This window comes from Gallus gallus, chromosome 34 (genome assembly GCF_016699485.2).
Source record: "Gallus gallus isolate bGalGal1 chromosome 34, bGalGal1.mat.broiler.GRCg7b, whole genome shotgun sequence".
Lineage (NCBI taxonomy): Eukaryota > Metazoa > Chordata > Aves > Galliformes > Phasianidae > Gallus > Gallus gallus.
In genome coordinates, this window is record NC_052565.1 from 512,563 (window position 1) to 533,263 (window position 20,701).

Here is a 20,701-nt window from a genome sequence, read left to right on the forward strand (position 1 = left end):
GTATCACATCATGGGTGAGGAAAGCATTAAGAAGAAACAGGAGGAATTTTCTGGAGAACGGGAAGGGCTGAGGTCAAAGAGCGAGGTGGTGAGGGAGGGATGCGTGTGGGAAGCATGGGGTCGGCTCCAAGGAGAAACAAACCCGGAGAGGAAAATCAACCCATGCAGATGAGGTTAACCCCTTTAGCAAGCATTGGAGCTGGAGCTTGGCTGGCCTCCAGCTCTGGAGGCTGCCATTGAAATCCACTGTGAGCTGATGGCAGCTCGGAGCCACAGCATTGTGCCCAAGGGATGGGGGATGCGCTCGGTCCCGCGGGCAGGGGAACGCTGAAAGCTGCAAAGAAGAAGTCATGTGCAGGGCTGGCAAATGCAAAGGCTCGAGCTGGGAGAGGAGCAGCTGCCGGAGCCAGCGGTGCACCCTAGCACAGCATTTGTGCCCCTGAAAGCAATAGAGCACTTTTCCAATTGAAGGCAAATACTCTTGCAGCGTTCAGCTGAAAATATGCGTGTCATAAATGCGCTCCAGAAGGATTTTCTCTGCTCTCTTTATTAGAAGATGGGAACAGGTGTTGGGAAGAGGCAAGGAGTCTTTTGTACCAAACCATAGAGCTGGGAACTCATGGGATCCTGCTGGCATGGCAAGGGCAAACATCAGCCAGGCACCTGCACAGCATCATTTGTCAGGAGATGGATGGTGGTCAGCTCACGGGCATCGCAGTCCTGTGGGCTGTAGGATAGGCACTGGGCATGCAGAAAAAGGATGGGCAAGGGGAAACCCAGCGCTGAGCACTGCAGCAGTGTTTCTCCCATTGCAAACAGTTCCCCCCAAGCAGTTCTGCCTCCCCCAGCCCTGATCTGCAGAGTTGAAGGAATCCAACAAATCTTTAGAACGAGATGCTTCCCTTGCCCAACCCGCTCTTCCTTCAGCCCTTATCTGCCCTTACCTGTCTCCACTAGGTCGCTTTAAATGTCCCAGACACTTCCTTCCTTTGTTTGTCTTGGCCAGAAAGGGAAATGTCTTGTGTGTCAAAGGTTTAGTGCAAATTCCTGTCCAAGCTTTTTAGTACCTCTGGCCCCAGTAAATAAATCAAACTTCTGTACATGGTGAGGGATTTGCACCATTGGATGCTCTCTCTGTGTTCTCCCTTCCCTGCCTGCGCTCAGGATGGAGCAGCTCGGAGGAATCTCCGTCCTCCTGTTTTCGTGGGAGGAATTTGTCATTTTTGGAGCAGTTTATGGTGGGGTTGGTGAGGCTGCTCGGAGGGAGCTGGGGCCGTTGGTTGAAAGGCAGCAGGGGGAGCATCGTTCTGAGCAGCTCTGATGGGACCCAGCACTTGTCTTAAACGGGCACAGCAAAGCCAGGGGCAAAAGTGAGTACGAAGAGGGTGATTTGGGGGGATTTCTGGTAGATTTTAGGCCTGAATTGGTTCCTCTGTGGGTGGGTTTTGAATGGACCACGCTGTGCTGTGCTGGAGCGGTGCACGAAGGGGTGAAGGAGGGAAGAGAGCAAAACGTGGAACGGCATTGCCTGTGCTCTGCCCACCCCTTCCTCTGTAGGAGAGCCATGTGGAGATGCTGCGGGACATTGGGCTGGGTGCAGCCAGGAGCCACCTGGACCACAGCACCTTCCCCAGGGTTCTGTTCTCCTCATTCTGGAAGAGTAAAAAAAGGAATCAAACCTGGGACACGTTCCAAAGGAAAACACCAACCTCCCGTGTGCATCCCAGAGCCCAAACGAAGAGCCCCTGGACCGGGTGAGCAGCTCTGCAGGTGTAGGAGCAGAGTGCTCGGTGGGGTTTGAAACCCCAGCAGGGGCTGAGCTGGGAAGCTCCTTCCCTCGCAGATGCACACCTTGATCTCAGCTCCCCTCTCTTCTCCTTCGCTCCGAACCGACCCCGTGCGGTCACACCTGGCTGCGGGGCGCCCGGTGCTGTCAGCTGCTGAAACCGCAGCCTGTGGGAAGGCTGAGCTGCACGAAAACAAGACTGTGCTCACCCCAGAGCTGCCCTGGCAAACAGGAAGCTACGAGCAGGGGTGGGAGAGTTCGTAATCAGGAGGGAGAGTGACTCGTTGCACGGCTCAGAGGGCTGTGAGGCCCCGGAGAAGTGAGGGTGCCCCATCCCTGGAGGTGCTCATGGCTGTGGATGGGGCCCTGGGTGGCTGATGGAGGGGTGGGAGCAGCCCAGGGCAGGGGGTGGCACTGGGGGGGCACTGAGGGCAGTTCCAACCCAACCATCCTATGGCTCTTTAAAGCCTCTTCCAACCCAACCCTTTCTATCAGTCTATGATCTTAAGGTCCCTTCCAACCAAAACCATTCTGCAGTTCTCCAGCCCAACCCATTCTATCGTTCTATGGCTCTGTGATCTTTAAGGACCTGTCCAACCAAAGCCATGCTCTAAATACGGACGCATGGGAACACACCCCAGACATCACTTGCAGTGAAGTGAAATAAATGCATTCCAGCTAAACGCATGCACCTGGCTTTGCCTGGCCAGCTGGTACACTGACACCCATATCCAAACCCAAGGGCAGGCTGAGTGCTTCCATTCCCCTCCCTGAGCTTTGCCTGGAGGAGAACACTGAAGCTGCTGCTGCATCTGCCTGAGAAGCAGCTCAGGTGTGAATGGCTGTTGCCAGAGCTGCTGGTGGATGGAGCCAGGGAGAAAAGCTGGTTGTTAGGGGTCAGCAGTGAGCTTCCCTGTGCTCACACTGTCCTGGAGGACAGCCGGGTGTCCGGGATGCGGCGCTGCTCCTTTCACCTCCGGGAGCACAGCTGGGAGGGAAGGTCAACCCAGCACTGCCCCCGTGAAGGGGCTCAGGTGAAGGCTTCCCCATTGCAGTTTGCCAGCACAACAGGCAGGGTCTGGTTTTGCCTCGAGGGAGAGAGGACAGGAGTGTCTGCCCAGGGAAATGTGAGTCAGATAACCGCTGTTTTGCAGTGAGATAAGCTTGGCTGTGGAACTGTCTGCTCAGGGAAAGCCTAGGAGGGAAAGCAGTCAGTTTAAATACGTCGGTATGAAATAGTGCACGTGCCTGAGGATGCATGTGCCCAGCAGGAGCCAGATAGGCTGTGCTTGGCTACAAGTGCCAGCTCTGATTTAGGAGCGGGATGCACCCGGGTTTAACGCACCCACAGCTCCAGCAGCCTTCTGCTGCACACACACACTCAGGAGCAGCTTTCCAACGCCCAACACGGGAGCTCAGAGCCCCAGGTGCTCCTTTAAGCAGTTCTCTTTAATTATTGCGTGGTTTCCAGCTGAAGGAAAGCTTCTGTGAGCAGAGTGCTGGTGCAGCAACGTCCTGCTTGGTGCACAGAAAATGGTTCTGGGGGTCCCCTTCATTTCCCCTGCTTGCTGCTGATGTTCCCTCCATCTGCAGTGACCAGGACGTGTCCCAAAGGCACAGCAAGGGATTGGTGATGGGGCAGCAGAGCCAGCAGCTCTTCGTGGGGCTCTGTGAGCTCCCCTGGAGATGCTCTTTGCTCGGCCACCCCGGACATGGGGTGGGATGATGGGTTGGAAAAGCGCCTGTGGAATTTCTCTTACATTTCCTGCAAGTCTGGAAGTCAGGCCTCCCCGCAGGACAACTCATCCCTCCTCTTCACAGCTGCTTCTCATTGCCCAGCCGCCGTCTTTCTGTTTTGCTGGAACTCTTTATTAATTTCATTTTTTAATTGTTATTAGGGAGGGGGTGGGGGGTGGGGTTGGGGGGGGGCTGTACTTAACAGCTGCACACAATTCTCCCCAGCCATGCCTGCTCCCCTCACTATATTTAGCCTCAGACAGGCCAAACAAATGGAGCGGGGCTGGGGTTAATGATCACAAAATGGAGTTGGTCTGTCTCTGAGCTGTGATTTACTGGGACTGGGGCCAGGCGAGTTCCTCCTCACGCCCTTGCTGTGAGCCACCCGCAGGGGATCAGCCTCTTCAAAAGGGGAAAATCTATTGGAGATGCCTTCTTTTCTTTTCTTTTCTTTTCTTTTTTTTTTTTTTTTGCCTGCTGAAACTGGAGAAGATGTGAAATGATTCGGGCAGGTCTGCTGTTGGATGGGGTCACCGGGGAGGTGCTGGTGTGATGCAGAAGGTGTGTAACCCTGCACCCATGGAGCTTGGGTGAGGGGGGGGCTGGTCCTGCCCCCGGTCTGTGCTGGGTTTGTATTGCATGAGCAGTCACTGCTGGCCGTAGGCCATGCAGAATGCAGTTGTGCTGCTCTGTACACTACAGAGGCATCAGTTCCCCCGGGGATCTGTTTGCTGGGCTCCGATCTCTGCTCCTTGCACAGTCACACCATTGACATGAAGAGCCTGCGGAGCAGAGCTGGGGCTTCGATTACTTTGCGCGCTAATTAGGAAGAAATGGGCCAGCCCAGGCTGCTGCGTCTGCTTTGCAGTCTGAAGTGAGCCAAAGTGCACGAAAGCACTGAAGTTTTTGGGTCTTGGGCACCCCAGTGCTGCCCATTGGGAATGCTGAGCATCTCTCGTACACACCGGTCCTCCACTCAGGGAGTATTTTTAGCTGCTGTGAATTACAGACATAACTCTTCTCCCCCTGCAGAAACAAACCTGCTTCTCTTCTGCCTTCTATGGCAGCTGCAGGCAGCTCTCCTCCCCCTGCACCCACGCTGCCGCTCCTGCAGCTCTGAAGGCACTGCTCTGTGCCTGGGGGCTGCGCTCTGCTCTGCTCACCTTCCACACAGTGAGAGCTGCCTGGAGGCAGAAGCAGAGCTCTGTGTGTTCCAGGGCAGGTGGGCTTCACCCGACCCAGCTGGAGCCCCTGGGAGCAGCAGCAGTGCTGGGAGCTCCATGTTGGGCCAGGAAGGACCCTGAGGTTGTGCTCAGTGTATAGAAATGGATATGGGCACCCAGCAGGGTTTCCAGCAGAGCTTCTGCAGTTTGTTGCCTGAAGGCTTTTCAAAATCCATCTGCACCTTTCTACTCCCAAACACCATCTCCGGCCATTGCAGGCCGTACCATTACAGGTAGAGCAGCCTGACATTTTTTCAGTGTGTGAAGGGAATGTTATTCATCCTCTGAGAGCTCTCTGGCCAACATACCTGGCGTATCAATGCTGTGCATGGAGCCCTTCCCCTCTTCCCCACTCTGCCTCCACTCTCCCGTCCCCAGATGAACTACAGATGCTGATGTGCTGTGCTTGTGAGGGTACCTTCGTGCTGCTGTGCTGGCAAAACTCGTGGCATCTGCTGCCAAACTGCCCCCGGAGCTGCCCAGCTCTTCTGCTGTGGCTGTGCCCCAAAATCGCCCACTGATGGTGATATTGGGGCTCCTCTGCTGGGCACTGTGGTGTGCTGGAAGGGAAATCTCACCTTGAAGGGGCACTGTGCGGGTTGGTCCATGCTGGACCACCAGGTCTGGTGGGCTGAGCGTGGGAAGGGGCTGTCAGCATCAGGAATGCACCTCGGAAAGGCATTGTCTTCAATAGAGAGAGCCAGAATGAGGCCAACGCAGCCCATCCGGAGCCGTTTCATTGCTGGATGCAGAGCAGTCTGCACGGTGTGAGCGCTCTCCATGGATGGCTTTGCATTCCCCTTTGCTATCCTACACTCCCCTCCAAATTAGCAGGAACTTTGGAATCCTTCGTCTCCATGTGCACCCTTCAGTGCAGCAGGGTGTGCGCACGGAGCAGCCGTGCGGATGGCAAATAACACGAGCAGGCCACGTGAAGATTCCCCTTGGAGAGCACTGTGTGCATCGCTGGGGATACCAGGAGCCTGCTGGAATGTGGAGAGGTTTGCTTTCTTCACGATAAAGCCTCGAAGAAGTGCTCTTGGAACATGCCAGCACGGATTAGAGCACTGCGGCTCAACGTCTGCACGACGACGGCTGAGTTCAAAGCAGCGAAGCGTTGGCTTTCCTTCCCTGGATGGGTCCCAGGGCAGCTCTGAAAGCTCTGCTCACTCCCTGCTCCATCTCTGGGTCTCTCCATCCCCTCCAGGCACCCCCTGAGCTCCACCACCCCCAGCACTCCCAGCACTGGAAGGTGCCACGCGGCCTCTGTCTGCCTGCAGCTGATGGGACGTGAGCGTTCCTGGCTGCCCTCCTCTGAAATGCACAGATTTTAATCTTTTGCTGTCTTTCTTCCTCCTAGGAGACTTTTGTCAGCCTTCTTAACGAGGCAGAATTGCCTCACTTCCTCAGATATGGAAATGCCTCTTTGTTAAAGCAAGGCCCCGTCCCTTATCTCTGGGTTTGGACAGCTCTGCTTTTGGCACTTTGCTGTGTGAAAGGACTCCACGCACCTCAACGTGCACACAAAGCCAGGATCCAACGGGGGAAAAGTTTGCAACTCAGGATTGGCTCCGAGCAGAGCAGGAGTGACCCCATATGGGGACACTGCAGGGCTCCTTCAGGACGGAGCTGCCTGGAACACCTCTGTATTTGGGGAGAAACCCACAGAAGTCTGATGGATCCCCCCAAGTTCCCTTTCGTTCTGTTGAATGTGAATGTTGCTGCTTCCATTTTGAGGATAAATGGGCATTTTCCCATGGAACAGCCAAACTGAACTTCTGCCTCTGTAGACCTGGGCTGTTCCTGGTCTCACAACGACCTGCTTAACCAGGAGTTGGTTTTTGGAGGTGGGAGGAGGTCCATCGTACTCCCTCTTTTCCACCATTGTTGTTCCAATGGCATCAAAGGAGAAAGCACGCACGGGCTGGAAATAGCCAGGACAGGTCAGTGGTGGTTCTCCAACCCAAAAACCAAAACCCATCTCGTCATCAAAGAACCATAGGATGGTTGGGTTGGAAGGGACCTCAAAGACCATAGAACCATAGGATGGTTGGGTTGAAAGGGACCTCAGAGATCACCTAATTCCCACCTGCTGTGTGTTTTGTGACACTGGGAAGCACTGGGTTTCCTAGAACTCTGTAGAGAATTGAGCTCAGTTGTCTTCATTGGAATCCCCATTTTGGGACGGAGGTCCCTTCCAACCCAGCCATCCCATGAAGCGGCAATGATCCCAGGAGCTGCGGGGCGAGGATCCAAAATCTGACCCAATTCCTGATCCAAAACCTGCCTGAAGGGCTTCGGGCTCTCAGCTCTGGGCCCATCCTCACCGTGCTGCAGGACCAGCCCCGACGTTTCACCTCCATTCCCCACCTGCAGCATCGCATTTACCACTTCCCTCAGCATCTCCCCTGGCAGCGCCATTTCCCATTGGGACATCGATGCCCTCTCGTCGGGTTCCTCTCTCTCAGCACCCGGATGGGCAAAGCAAAAGGCAGAAGAGCGGCGTTCTGTGCCGGTGTCACTTTTCTCCCAGCCAACAAACAGAAGTTTTATTAGCGAAACCCTCTCGGATGCCGCATTCCAGCTTGGTAACATTTCGGTAACACATTGCAAACGTTTGACTCATAGAAACTTGGAAGGCTGCAGCCGGGGGAGGGGGAAGAGCGTCACATTCCCATTCCCGGGCAGGGTTTGGTTGTTGGGTTTTTCTTTTTCTTTTTCTTTCTTTTTTTTTTTTTTTGTAAAGAACTGAAACTTCTCTCTGTTTAATGAAAAAAAAAAGTGTTGGAGCCGGCCGCTTTGGGCTCGCATTGTGTTTGCAGCGAGGGGATGGGGGAGGAGGGCTGCTGCCAAGGGAGGAACCGAGGCAGCTGAACTCGCTTTTCTTCGGCGAGTTTTTTTTCTCCCTCTGTGTTCCCAGGACAGGGTTGGCTTTCTAGGTTTGATAAAGCATTTCCTTCCATTGTCATTCTATACGGCCTCTGGGCCCTTTGCTCAGTCCCTCCCCTTTCGCCTTCCCCTCTCTTTTCTCTTTCTCTCTTCCTGAACTTCAGTGAATCTTGAGATATAAAGAAAGCAGCTGCCTCCCCCCGAGCACATCTCGGACAATGCGGCCGCATCTCCAAGGGCTTTAACTCCTCTGGATGCAAGGACAAAGCCACGGTGAGTACCGGGGGTCCCACGCGCGTGACGCTGCAATGTGCCCCAGCTGCTCCAACCCAACCCAAGCTGGTGCCAATGCTGTCCCCATTGTGCCGTCCCCATGTCCCCATTGTGCCATCCCAGTATCCCCATCGTGCCATCCCCATTGCACTGTCCCCATGTCCCCATTGTACCATCCCAGTATCCCCGTCGTGCCACCCCCATTGCACTGTCCCCATGTCCCCATTGTACCAAGTCCATCGTGCCATCCCCACTGTGCCATCCCAATATCCCCATCGTGCCGTCCCCATTGCGCCGTCCCCATCGTACCATCCCCATGGCCCCATTGCGCCGTCCCCATTGTGCCATCCCCATTGTACCATCCCCACTGTGCCATCCCCATGTCCCCATTGCGCCGTCCCATTGCGCTGTCCCCATCGTGCTCTCCCCATGCCCCCACTGTGCTGTCCCATCTGTGGGTGGCATTGTCACCTATGTCACCTGGGCCAGCCGTGTGACACGGGCTGCTCAACACGGTGGGAGGAATCCTCCTCTCCAAAGCAAAGCAAAGCAAAACAAACGTGATGCAACCGTGTTCCCATGAGCTGCACTGCGGGAGGGCCGTCCTGCGGTGCCAGGTGTGGTTTTGGAGCTGGGGGCTGCACAGTGTGGGGGGCTGCACCCCTCCTCTGCTGCCCGCGTTGCTCTGCTTGCTGCCTTTTCCTGTTTTAAGCAGCAAAGCAAGAGATGGGCTGGAGCAGCAGGGAGCTCTGCTGTGCATGGATTGGTGACGTGGGGCCGTGGGGAGCAGTGCAGGCTGGGGCTGCAGCGCTGTTTCCTGCACAGAAAACAGGAGGCAAAACCGAGGGATGCAGGTTTGGTTAGCTAAGGGAGCTCAGGGCTGCTGACTTGCTTGCAATACAGGCCCCAGTCTCACCTCCCAGGAAAACCCAACCAATTCACCACGGCAGACACTCAGGCCTAATCCAGATCAACCTTAAGACCACTCAAGGGATCGCACGCTGCGAGGAAGCACAGTGCAGTCCTGTCAGCTCCTCCAGAGCAGCTCCCCCAGCCTGGGCTGCCCGGGACACGTGCTGTGTTTGATGGGCACCAAAAGGGCTCTGTTCCCCATTCCTGCTGCTTTCCCCCTTCCCCTCCCCCTGGCAGTCAGCTATTGCTCTGGTCTCACAGCAATCTCCCTTAAGGTGCTTTGCTCTCTCTGGGTTCTGGTGTGCACTTTGTGCGCTCACTCACCTGGCAGTCCTCTCTTTGCCTCTGCTGCTGTTTTGCTCTCAGGTGTCAATGGGAACAAAGGAGAAGGGGCTGTAACTCCAAAGGATGCTGAGATCAGAGCAGCCCCTGTCCTGCTCGTGTCTGCTCCTCTGCTCTCTGAGTGGCTCGCAGCGCATTCCTTACCCTCACCTTACTTTGGGGAGTGGGGAGAAATGCAGCGTGCAGAATAAGGACAGGTGATGCACGTGGGCTGTGCAGCCGTGTGGTACAGAGGGGCAGAGGGCAGCAGTGCCACAGGTGTTGCAGACCCTGCAAAGGGCCGAGCAGAGCACGCAGCCCAATCAGCCAGACGCTGCAGTCGATGTCTGAGCTCTCGTGTGGGGATTTTCCTCCTCGTCTCCATCTGTCTCCAGGATCTGCTGTCTGTGCTGAAATCTGATTCGTAGGAAACAGTATCTGAGTTCGGGAAATGCCACGGGGTGTCTGAGGCCTTTGGGACCGGGCATGGAAAAGAGCAGCCCCCAAAGCCTGTTGTAATCCTCTGTGCCAAAATGAGATAAGAAAGCCTCAAAGCTTTATTACAGGTGAGCTTCCCACGTTGCTGCTTCCTGCTCTGGAACACAGACGGGAGGTGGGGGAGAACCACAGTAAGGGTGGATCCCACGCCAGCAGGAATCCGGCCAGGTGAAGGGGACAAACCTGGTGGTGGCTGGAGGAGGAAGAGGAGGAGGAAGAGGAGGAGGAAGAGGAAGAGGCTCTTCTGGCAACCACTCAGCCCAACCACGAGGGATATTGGATTGTGCTTCTAATCTGGATGAGTGGAATCCTCCTGGTGTGGGCTTTGGGAGCAGCTGATGGAAAACAGACAAAAGAGACTGACGGAGGGGGATATGGGTTAACAGGGTAAACCTGGGCACGTGCAAACAATGGGATTTCGTGTTAAAAAACACTGGAAGATTGCAGCTGAGAGCAGGAAATTGGGTCAGGTGCTGAGTGGTTGTATCTGCTGTAGGAAAGCAGCTCTGGACAGGCTTTGGCCACCGGTGTGGGGAGGCAGGGCGATGTGCCCCACTTCTCCCATGCAATGGGGTACCATGCAACGGGGTACCCGGGCAGTGCTGAGCCTTCAGTGTGCTTTAATCTCATGGGAGCTGAATTCTTTGGGGGTAAAAAACAGAAGAAAGGAATGCCTGTGCCATCAGGTGCAGATGTGAGGCTGAGGAGATGGGCTTTGTGCCCTGAGCATGCAGTGGGAGGCTCTGAAAGGAGAAACCTCCTGGTATGAGGTGTGATTCTGGGTGTTACGGCTGGGGAATTATCACACAAGGTATGAAAGAGCAGAACCTGTTGTGCAAAAGTCAATCAGAGCGCTGAGTCAGAGCAGCCTCAATGCGTGCTGAGCTTTTTGGACTCCTTAAAATCACATTTCTTGGTCCAATGCAACCCTGCATGTTTTCCCCCCATCCCGTCTGTGTTTGTGGCATTTGCTCATAGGGAGTTCTGCTCAATGCAGCAGCTCTGGGCAATGCTATGGGGTGCCTGGATATGGGATGGGAGCTGTAGGTGGAGGGGTTTGGGGATGGGTGATGGGTTGGGTGGTCGTGGAAGGGCTGCTCCGCTCCAGGGAGGATCCGAGTCCTTCAGCTAACAGAAAACTGCCACACTCAGCTGAACCCCATTGAGGGATAACATTGGGCTTCACAACTCAGAAGTAAAGGTGGAGATGGAATGAAGCAGCATCAGCTGTGATACCGACCAGAGCCTGCAGCAGGAGGACACCCCCTGAGCACCGTGCTGCCCGGGACAGCTGTGCTCCCAGCAGGAGCTGAGTGCTCGTATAAATGGAGACGAAGCCCTTGGATGTGAGGCATCACTGAGTCTCGTTGATTTCTGGGAGGAGCTGAGAGCCTCACTGCTCCTTCTGCCATCTTTCCCAGCTCAGTGCCCACAGCCCCCTCCGTCGCAGCCTCCGGGAGTTCATCTCTGTTCTTGGCACCTTCACAATGAGGAAATTGGCCGCCACTTCCACAGCAGCCAGCAACTTTCCAGGGATGTTGCATGGATTTTCCAGCCAGGGATGGAACGGCCTCAGCAGCCCTTCGATCCGCCAGCATAGGGCTGCAGCGCTGCATCAGGAAGGAGCAGATGGCGTTTAAAGGAGCATCCATGGGCAGATCCTCCTGCACGGACACGGCCTCGTGTTATGTGGTTGCATAGGAGAATGAATGCACTTTAAATGCATATGAACTGGCTATGATTAGTTAGGAAGTTTTCTTTCCAGAGCAGGAAATGGGGGAACTGTAATTATTTCTTTAACAAACCAGGTGCACCAGGCCAAAAGCCTCAGTGCTGTGAGCACTCAGCAGATCCGTGCTGGCTGCACCTGATGGTTTTAATATCACTGGCCAAACTGCTCAGTAATAGATTTTGTGTGGTGGCCACACAGGAAGGCCCCGGTGCACGTTCCCTTACCCTTCGTATTTGCTGTCCGTTGCGGGGCTTTGGGTGATGCTGGAATCATTTTTTTTCCATCAGCCTGCGGTTGGATCTGCTGCTCTCCGCGTTGGCATCTCCCGAGTGCAAAATGCACAGAGGAGAAAGCTGCTGCGTCCTGCCCTGTGCTGGGCCTGGCGGATGCATGCGGGTCTGCAAAAGCCATCATGGGCTTTGCAGTGCTGGTGCAAACCCACAGCAAGGAGAGGGCCGAGCGAGGTGGTGGGGGGTGCAGAGGGGTGGGGGGTGCAAGGAGATGGCGTGCATGGTGCTGCCCCCGTGTCCTTTCCCTGTCTCCATGTCCTTTCCCTGTCCCCACGGGTCAGCCCTGTTTGCTGCTTGCCCTCCTTTGTTCCTGAAGCACATTTCTCATCTCGTCTTGCTGTGAGCAATGCGGAGGAGAGCTGCCTTTCAAACACGCCGTCCTGCGTCAGCCCCGGCCTCTTTGTTTCTTTTTAGTGTGCTCAGCTTCGTGCTGGGAGTGCAGGGTTTTTCCAGCCAGGACGGTTTGGAGCATCAGACGTGTGCAGAATGAGCGATGCCGGAGCTTCGGGCTCAGCCAGGGCTGGAAAAACCCCCACTCTTTGTTTTGGGCTTGAAGCAAAACCACCTCCTCCACCTCTCCATGGCTGTGCTTTAAGTCTGGGAAACAGCACGCGTGCAGCATTCGGTGACACCCAGAGCCCATAACTCAGGGGATGGACTCTGCACAGATCCATTCCCCAGCATGGCCGGGCAGCACCTGGATCCTGCTCTGCCTCCTCACATCAATCTCCCAGCTGGGATTTGTCCAAAAACAAAAGGCTTGCAGCAAGCTGGAATAACAGCACGAGGTCCCTGGGCGCTGCGCAGCCTGCAGCGTCCTCCAGCCCTGAGATGAGCAGAGCCTCACGACTGTGTTGCTCACGGGGGTGATTTATAGCCCGGGGTCTGTAAGTCCTTCTCTGGAGTAAGAAAGTATTCCTATCCCCATAGCCTGAATTCATTATACTGAAGATAAGGGATTCTGCATTCGAACAAAGAGAATCTCTGCAGCGGTTTGGAAGGGAATTCTAGAGCTGTTTGGAATTTCTAGAGATGAAATGAAATCTCAAAACAAATCCAAGAGAAGGCACAGAGACCGAGCACGGGCAGCTGGCTGACCAAAGGCTGACCATGAGCCAGCAGTGTGCCCCTATGGCCAGAAGGCCGATAGTAACCCTGTTGGCCAACAGTTGACCAAGGGTTGACCAAAGGCTGACTGGAGCACTGGGCCCAGTGCTGTGTTCCCCAGTTCCAGGCAGACTGGGAACTGCTGGAGAGATCCTTATGGAGGGTGCAGAGCTGATGGATGTCCTGATGGGCAAATGCTGAGAGCCCCAGCACTGTTCACCTGGAGAAGGTCGAGAGGGCATCCGAGCAACACTTTACCAAACCCAAGCACTGCGGTCACTGTTGGTGCCCACCCCCATCCCCTCCATGCTGTGGGGTGAGAGCAGAGCTGGGGACACAGATGGGGCTCACCGACCCCCCACTGCCTCCTGCACGCAGTGCAACCACATTGCCACGCAGGGAAGAGGACGAGGGCCCTTCTCAAGGTGACCAGCTTCTTATTTTTGGCCGCTATCCCCCTGCTGCTGGAGCTGACCTGGGCTGCGAGCTGTTGAAGTTTTTAGGCCCTTTGTTTGTTTAATGGAAGCGATGTTTGTTTTTGATCACAGGCATTAGATAGGCACTTCCTCTGCATGCAGGAAGCAGTGATTTCCTGTTCACTCGGCGGCCAACTCTCACTGCGCAGGAAACCTCGCTCTGCTGAGTGTTCACTTTTCGTGCAGCGTTTTTGGAAGTCCTCTCGTGGGGTTGTTTTGTTTTCTCTTTCCCCACCCCAATGCTGTTGGGTTCCCATAGGCTCCGGTGGGGCCATTTCCCCACATTTGGCTGAAGTCTCCCAATGAGGTCCAATACGGAGGCAAGGCAGCATCACTGCTTTGATGGTGTTTGTCACACTGTGATGGTGTTTGTCACCACTGTGGTGGTGTTTCCCACTGTTTGGGTGAGGTTTGCCACTGTTTGGATGGTGTTTGTCATCAGTTCTGTGCTACCACCAACAGCACAAGCGCATCCCTCTGCTTTCATGGACCCGCTTGGTGCAGATCCATGCCTACGATCACCCCATTTGCCTCTCCCTGCTGTTCTGCTGATGCCTATGGGTTGTTCCGGATGCAATTTGCTGTTGAGGAGGGTACATTTGTACCAGGTCACCTGGACAACTTGCTGTCATGGGCAGAGTTAAAGCAGGGAGCTGGACCAAGCCTGCCCTGTTTGCTCCTTTCCTTGCTGGGACTTTTAGGCAGATAAGTGCTCTGTGGGAATGCTGGTGATTATTACTGATTACCCAATAAATTTGTGTGAGAACTCTGCTGTGGGTGCATGGCTTGTGCTTCCCAGAATCTTGCTTCTCATCTCTGCAATGCTCTTCTGGCTTTGCTCCCTTCTGGCTGCAGCAGCACGCCCAGGTCAGTCCGTATAGCATAATGAATGGGGACAGAGCTGATGATGCTTCCCACCTGGAGAGGTTCTTTTGAGGTGGAAAAGAGGTCCATAGGACTTCCAGTTGTACCAAAGGCAGCTGGGATGGGGATCCCTTGGCAACTCTGTGCATAGGAGGGTGGTTTTGATCTGTGTGTTTGTTGGTATTTCAGAGCTGACCCAGACAGGACTTTGCTGTAGCAGTGTGCTCAGAGCTGTGGCGGCAGATGCCTCCGGCCACAGCAAGCCTGGACAGGTGGACAGACAGACATGGCTGTGTGGGAGCATTCAATCTGATGCTGGCCATCGGTGTCCTCATCTGCTGGAGCTTTTAATTACTTTGCTGTTGTAAAAGGGCCCCCTTCGAGGGAGGGGGTTTGTGATGGGGAGGAACAGAGGGAATGGGAGAGCTCAGAACCCCACAGCCACGGGACAGACACGTCCTGCAGACACCCATGTAGGGGAGAGCATTGGATGCTCTGCGTTGTGCAATGGCAGTGAATGGAGCAGCATGGTGGATGGAGGGATGGGACTGGGAGGAGGGCAGATGCCTTCAGGGCTCCTCCAGCCCAGGACACCACCACAGCAGCCCCTCCTGCCTGGTTCCTGGAGAGCTCACCGTTCCCCCGGCCCCTTCCGATCATTGCACGTCGCTGACATCATTGCCAGTTGCCATGGAAAAGGCAGGTTGTCCAAAACACGACCCCTTGGCCTCATCCCATGCGTGTCAGGAAATGAAGGTTTTACAGCACAACGCTGCAGCAGAGCAGGAAGAGCCGGAGAGGGACCGGCAGCTCGGAGACAGGCACATGGCTCTGCCCCCTCTGTGATGGGGAAATGGAGACCAACTGGGGCTACCAGATGGATTTGTGTCTTCTGAGTTATTTCTGGGCTGCTGGGGAGGCAAGGTGGAGCTTTAAAGTTGGTGCCCAGAGAGAAGGCAAGAAGTCTGCGTGAAGCTCTGAGCAACGCAACAGCAGATGGTTTCCATCGTTAAACCCAAGGAGAGAATGTCTCCTAGGTGAGGTTGTGTTGCTGGATGTGAGGCTCCTGGCTGGATGAGGAGACCGGGGTGATGCGATGCCTCCCAGCTGAGCTGGGGATGGGCAGAGAGCAGAGCAAAAGGAGCTGCTTGTTGTGGTGCCAGGAACCAGCCAGCAATTCTAAAGCCATCCTGGAGTCAGCGGTCACCAAAAGCCTTGCAGAGAGTGTGGGGGCTTTGGGAAGGGAGCACCAGGTGTTGTGCTGCGGTGGGGTTGGGACGCTGCTGTTCAAGGCAGCCTTTGTTCAGGCAGGAATTACAACCAGACCTCTCTATCCTGCAGTGGTCAGAGTGGAGGTGTTTCCCCAAGGGAAAGCTGGAAGCTTTGCTCTTGGATCCTCCAGAACGGGAGGAAGCACACTGTGTCCTGCCCTGACCACAAAGCATCCGCTCCCCCGTGCACAAGCAGCGTGCAAAAAGCTCCATGAAGGCTCCGAGCAGTGGCAGCTCTGCCCGCCCTGCTGGATTCAGGCAGCCTTCATGCCACATCCGTGCTGCAGGATGAACCCATCTCCTCCTTAGGTTCTTTTCCCCATTCATCCATGGCCATGCATGCAGCCCAGCCCCCCCCAGCAGGCGGTGGACCACGAGCAGGCTGAGCAGCACACTCATCTGGGGATGTGCTGGAAAATTAAAGCATGGGAGCTTTCTGGTTTTGCATACCCCATCCGGGGGCACAGTGCAGGCGCCGAGCATGGAAAGTGGTGGCATGACACATCAGCACTCTTGTTTTGGTCTCACTTTGCTCGATACCTCACCAGTGCTGCAGTCACTTCACCCACCCGGTAAACAACGGCACGAGCGCGGGGAGCTGCCGGCTCCCTCCCGGCTGTGGGTGTCAGAGGGTTAAAAATAGACTCCAGATTTCGGTTGGTGAATGTGGAGGCAGAGAGCAGAGCGCTGTTTATCAATGCCAGGGTTTCCCCTGAGATGCTGAAATGAGTCAGATAAGGGATGGGTACAACCGTGCTCCGCGCACGGCTCCTTTTGGGGAGCTCAGTGCTGAGGTCCGTGGGGATGTTTGGTGTGGATGGGTTCCTACAGGCTACGTTACAGCATCCTACCCATCCTTACCCTTCTGTAAGCACTGTCCTCTGCCCCTCCTCAGCCGTGAAAGCACCATGGGCTGCTCAGCTGGCTCAGTTCCTCACTGGGTTTTGAGCCCATGCAGAGGGCAGGGATGGGCGGGGGGATGGCTGAGGAGTGTGATGTCCCAAAGGGACCCAAAAGGCTGCAAGGTGCGCCAGGTTTGTGGTGCTGGGGAGGCTGGAGGAGCATCAGCCTCCTGTAACAGCGCTGCAGGTGTTGGCTCTGACCTTCCTACCCTGTGCAAAATTGCTTCCAATGCAGAGGTCACCAAGCTCCGTGATGCTGCAATTTCAGAGGAGCACAAGGGAGGATTTTGCTGTCTCTGTTGTTGCACTGCTGACATTTGGGACCTTCAGAGCAGTGGAGCTGTGAGGATTGCTGCTGGGTCCCTGGGAGCAGCGTGGTGCCATCGCTGCTGCTTGCAGGAATCTGAGGGCTCAGATGGTGGGGTGCAAAGGGCTGCTGGTGCTGCTGCAGCTCTTTGTGGCCCCAGTGAAATTAGGGCACACATTTTAGTGCCTTCCTATCCTGCATGCTGCAATAGTTGTGGTCACTGTGGCAGGTCCTCTCCTGTAAGGGCATCCTATGCCCTTACACCCCATCCCTTTGCACAGTGCTTGGGCCCTGGGGTGATGCAGACCTGGATGCCCATCTCCTAAGGCCCAGGGAACATGTGTTTGGGTCACCCCAGGCTGGGTTAATGCACAGGGGCAGCAGCAGGCTGCTGTTAGCAGAGGACCAAACTGCTCCCTGTCAGTGTTTCTGAGCCAAGTTGGCAGCTGCTTCAGCTCAGCCCCACGGGGTGGGAGATGGGGCTAAAACTGCTCCCTATTTCCATCCTGTCCCCTCTTGTGCCTCTGCACCTCCTACATTGGCATCACCATCCCATCCCATCCTCATCAGCATCCCCATCCCATTCCTTCAGCATCCTCATCCCCTTCCCATCCCGTCCCAATCTCACCCATCCCCTCTCCCTTTGCACCACTGCAACGACATCCACGCGCGAGGCCCTCGGGAGCCCTTTTTCTCCCAGGGACAGCATTTTGGAGGAGGGACGGAGCCGGTCCCACTTCCAGAGGCACCCCACGCTGTGGGATCTGGGCTGGGCTGTGGGGCTGTGTGAATGGAGCACTTTTTCACACCCGACGCTTTGCTTGTGGAAGCGGCAGCAGCTTCCTGTTTGACTCACACCTGACAGCCCCGCTGTATGAGTCGGGGCCTCTCGGTGCTTGCAGCAACTGAGTGGGGCTGTTTACAATTAGAGAACATGGGATTCCCAGAAAGAGGCTCAGACCGGACATCCTGAAGCGAAATACCCCGGGCGTCACCAGCTAAAAATAGACACAGCAGAACAGTCACCAAACAAACAGCACGGCTGCGTTGGGTGCAGGGCTGTGTCCCATGGCGTGGGGGGGGGGGGAGGGGAGGGGGACACACGGTGGCCTTTCCTTCCCCCGTTGTGTTTTTGGGGCATAACGACGTGATGCTCCGAAGCGGCAGTGGCGCGCAGTGATTTGTCTCGGTTTCTGTCTTTGTTTGTGGATGGGGGGAGGGAGGGGGGACACACAAAGGAGGGGCTGAAGTATAAATAAAGCCATTTGCAGCAGGAACTGATGTGCTGTGGGCAGAGGACCCCGTGGATGGCATTGCTATGGGAAGGAGGGTGGGATCCCTCTGCTCTCTCCCATTTGCATCCCTGGTGAAAAGCGGTGTTTGAGCCGAGAGATTCTTCCAACCTTTTCTCCAGGTGCAAAAGGGGCTGAGATGGGGGGGGGGCCCCGGGTGTCCCCAAGAAGGGGAGTGGGGCAGGAAAGGAGCGCAAAGCCTCAGCCCAGCAGGGGCTGCTCAGCCTCTCCCTAACAGAGATTTCAGCAGAGACAAACTCCCGTTAAAAGGCACTTACGCAATCGGGTGCTATTAGAGGAAGTGTCTCTGTAACCCCAGGCAGTTAGTGGTTGATTTATGTCCTGCAGCTTTAGGTTTTACAAGTTGCGAGGGAGTTGCATAAGAAGAAAATTTGACCTTCTATTTCTTAAGAGCTTTTTTTTTTCTCTCTTTCTTTCTCTTTTTTTTCCTGTTGGGGGATGTCTTTTCTCCGACGCTCACATACCCGTTATTTCGGTGGGGTGAAGAGGAGGACGGCACAGCTCAGAGGATCCCGTGTGCCTTTTGGTGCCTCTGTCCTATCGGTTGTGTCCCCCAGAATCACAGTGGTTACAGCCAGGAATTGCTGCCCTTCATCACGTGTGGGACCAGCATTGGGGTTTTCCTTCCTTGGCTCTGCAGGGAACGGTCCCTGCTGGCATTTCCCCGCTGCAGTGGGCGCTGCGGATGCTGTGTGTGCTCCTGGCGTGCGCTGAGTTCCAACTGTTGGCTTTTGCTCTGAAGCAATAAATCTGAGCAGAGCACGCTCTGTGCATGGGGTGTGGGCTGCTGGGGGTGATTTGGGGCTGTGTTGCTTCGTGTTGGCCCTGAGGGATTGTCCCATGTCACAGCAGTGGAGGCAGAAGCCCCATGGAAACTTCACTTGCGCTCTCTCCTCGTTTGCCATTTGCCTCGCTCCTAAAATAGAAGCAGCTGAGACTAAAAGCACACACGAGCAATTTGCAAACAGAAGGACAATTAAAAGGAGGAAAAACCAATTTCCCCCAGCGTAGCGGGGAAAGACAGTGCTGCATTGTGTGAGCTGCGGTGTCCTTCCAGCAGAACAACCGGCCCAGGTTCTCTGCCCACGGCTATTTCGGATGACAGTACTCTGTGAGATCTCTTGTTCTCAGCCCCCTCGGAGTCTCTCTGCTCCGGCAGCAGCAGCAAAACCTCCTGGCCTTCCCGTCGAGATGCAAAAAAGCTCTGTTTGCTCAGAGCTCCTCCATCTGCTGCAGGGATGGTGCTGGGAGTGGTGAGCGCAGAGCAAACGCTGCACGGGAGTGATGCGCTGCCGAGCACAGAGAGGGCAATTCCAGTGCTCTGAGATGCTGAGTGCAGAGCTGGGGCAATTTCTGCTTCTGTCACAGATTCCCTGACTGCCCCTGGTGCTCGGGCACCACTTGCAGCACGAGGAGGAGGTCGGCTCCTTCGTCTTTTGGTGCTGTTAATTGGGATTGGCTCTTCCATTGTGCGGGTGCCATTTGGAAAGCTGAGCTTTGGGTTGTTCGTGCTCCAAGGGAGGGACTTTTCCCTTCCTGGGTGAGCGTGGGTGGCTTCGAAGCAGCTCCAATTTTAGTCTTTTCTGCACCACCCAGCAGATATAAAACCGGGCACCGCGCTGCGTCTGCTCCTGGGGTACCCATTGTCCGGGAATCCCCAGGTGACCAATTATACCAATGGGAGCGCTGATGGAAAAGGGCCGTTTTCAGCAAAGCATTTGCAAAAGGCTGGTAGAGCCCCAGGAGCCTCCTGGCAGCTTGGTTTTATTTTGAAAGCCGTCAGCCCCCCAGCTGGGTGTGAGAGTTAAATGAAAGGATGCGAGATAAACCCACTTGTGCACGAGAGAGAGCCGCTGCCCGCGGCAGTGCGACATCAGAGGTCGTCATTCTGAAACCGAGCATGGAAACTGCACCGAGAAAAAAGCTAGAGAGCAGGGCTCCTCACCACACACGGTGCAGACCACACTAAAGAGCTGCTCTGCCCTGGGGACTGTCACAATGCACTGGGGGGAAAGAGAGACAAAGCTAAAGGGCAGCAGGCAGCTCCGCGCACGGGCCGGGCAGATGAGCACTGACAACAAAGGTACTGCTCCGAACCGTCTTCTGGGCTTCACGTGTCTCCCTCTGGGCTTTCTTAACACTGTGCTCTTTGCTGAACACCTCCGTGGTGTTTCTCTGATGTGTGCGGGTTTTGGCTGTCCGCAGCCCCAGGGAAGTGCAGGGCAGAGGGTGGCAAATGGAGGAGGCTGCAGGCGGCTCTTGGAGCTGCCCGTGTACGCAGGAGCGTGGGGAGAACCAGCAGCAAACGCTGTTGGTGTGCGCTGCAGCTCCGGGCATTGCTGTGCTGCAGCCTTCCCAGGAGCACGCAGGGTTTCTGCTCCGGCCTCACCCTGGTGCATCCTGCCTGGGATTTCTGCTCTGGTTGATCTGTGCTGGCGCTGTGCTCTGATATCCCCGGGTCCCCTCTGTTGCTGCAGGGCTGCTCTGGGCTGAGCTGTCACACAGGGCTCGTTTCCTGGCAGCCGCCAGCTGGGGAAGGCACGGAGGGGAAGGGCACACGGGGCAGCGGCTCTCACTCGCGTTCCATGCATGTGGGCCACGCAGAGCAGGAAAACCTCCCCCCAGGTGGGCACCACTCCCCTCCTCCAAGCAGCAGCGCTCTGGGTTTGAGTTTTTCCCTTTTCACGTAGTGCTAAAAGGCTCTCGTGGGTCATCCGTGCTCACCCGTTTGCAGCCCAGGTGCTCAGCTTCAGCTTTTCACCTTCAATGCACAAAGTTCTCTTCGCTGCCCCACAAACCC

The 20,701-nt window shown here is 55.6% G+C and overlaps 1 long non-coding RNA gene across 1 annotated transcript; it reads left to right on the plus strand.

The window, feature by feature from the left end:
* The first annotated feature begins 1,141 nt into the window (after nt 1-1,141).
* Nucleotides 1,142-18,381, plus strand: LOC121108087. The gene is made up of 3 exons (XR_005842390.2): nt 1,142-1,370; nt 6,107-7,908; nt 9,537-18,381. It is a non-coding gene; the product is annotated as an uncharacterized LOC121108087 (long non-coding RNA).
* Nucleotides 18,382-20,701: the final 2,320 nt, after the last annotated feature.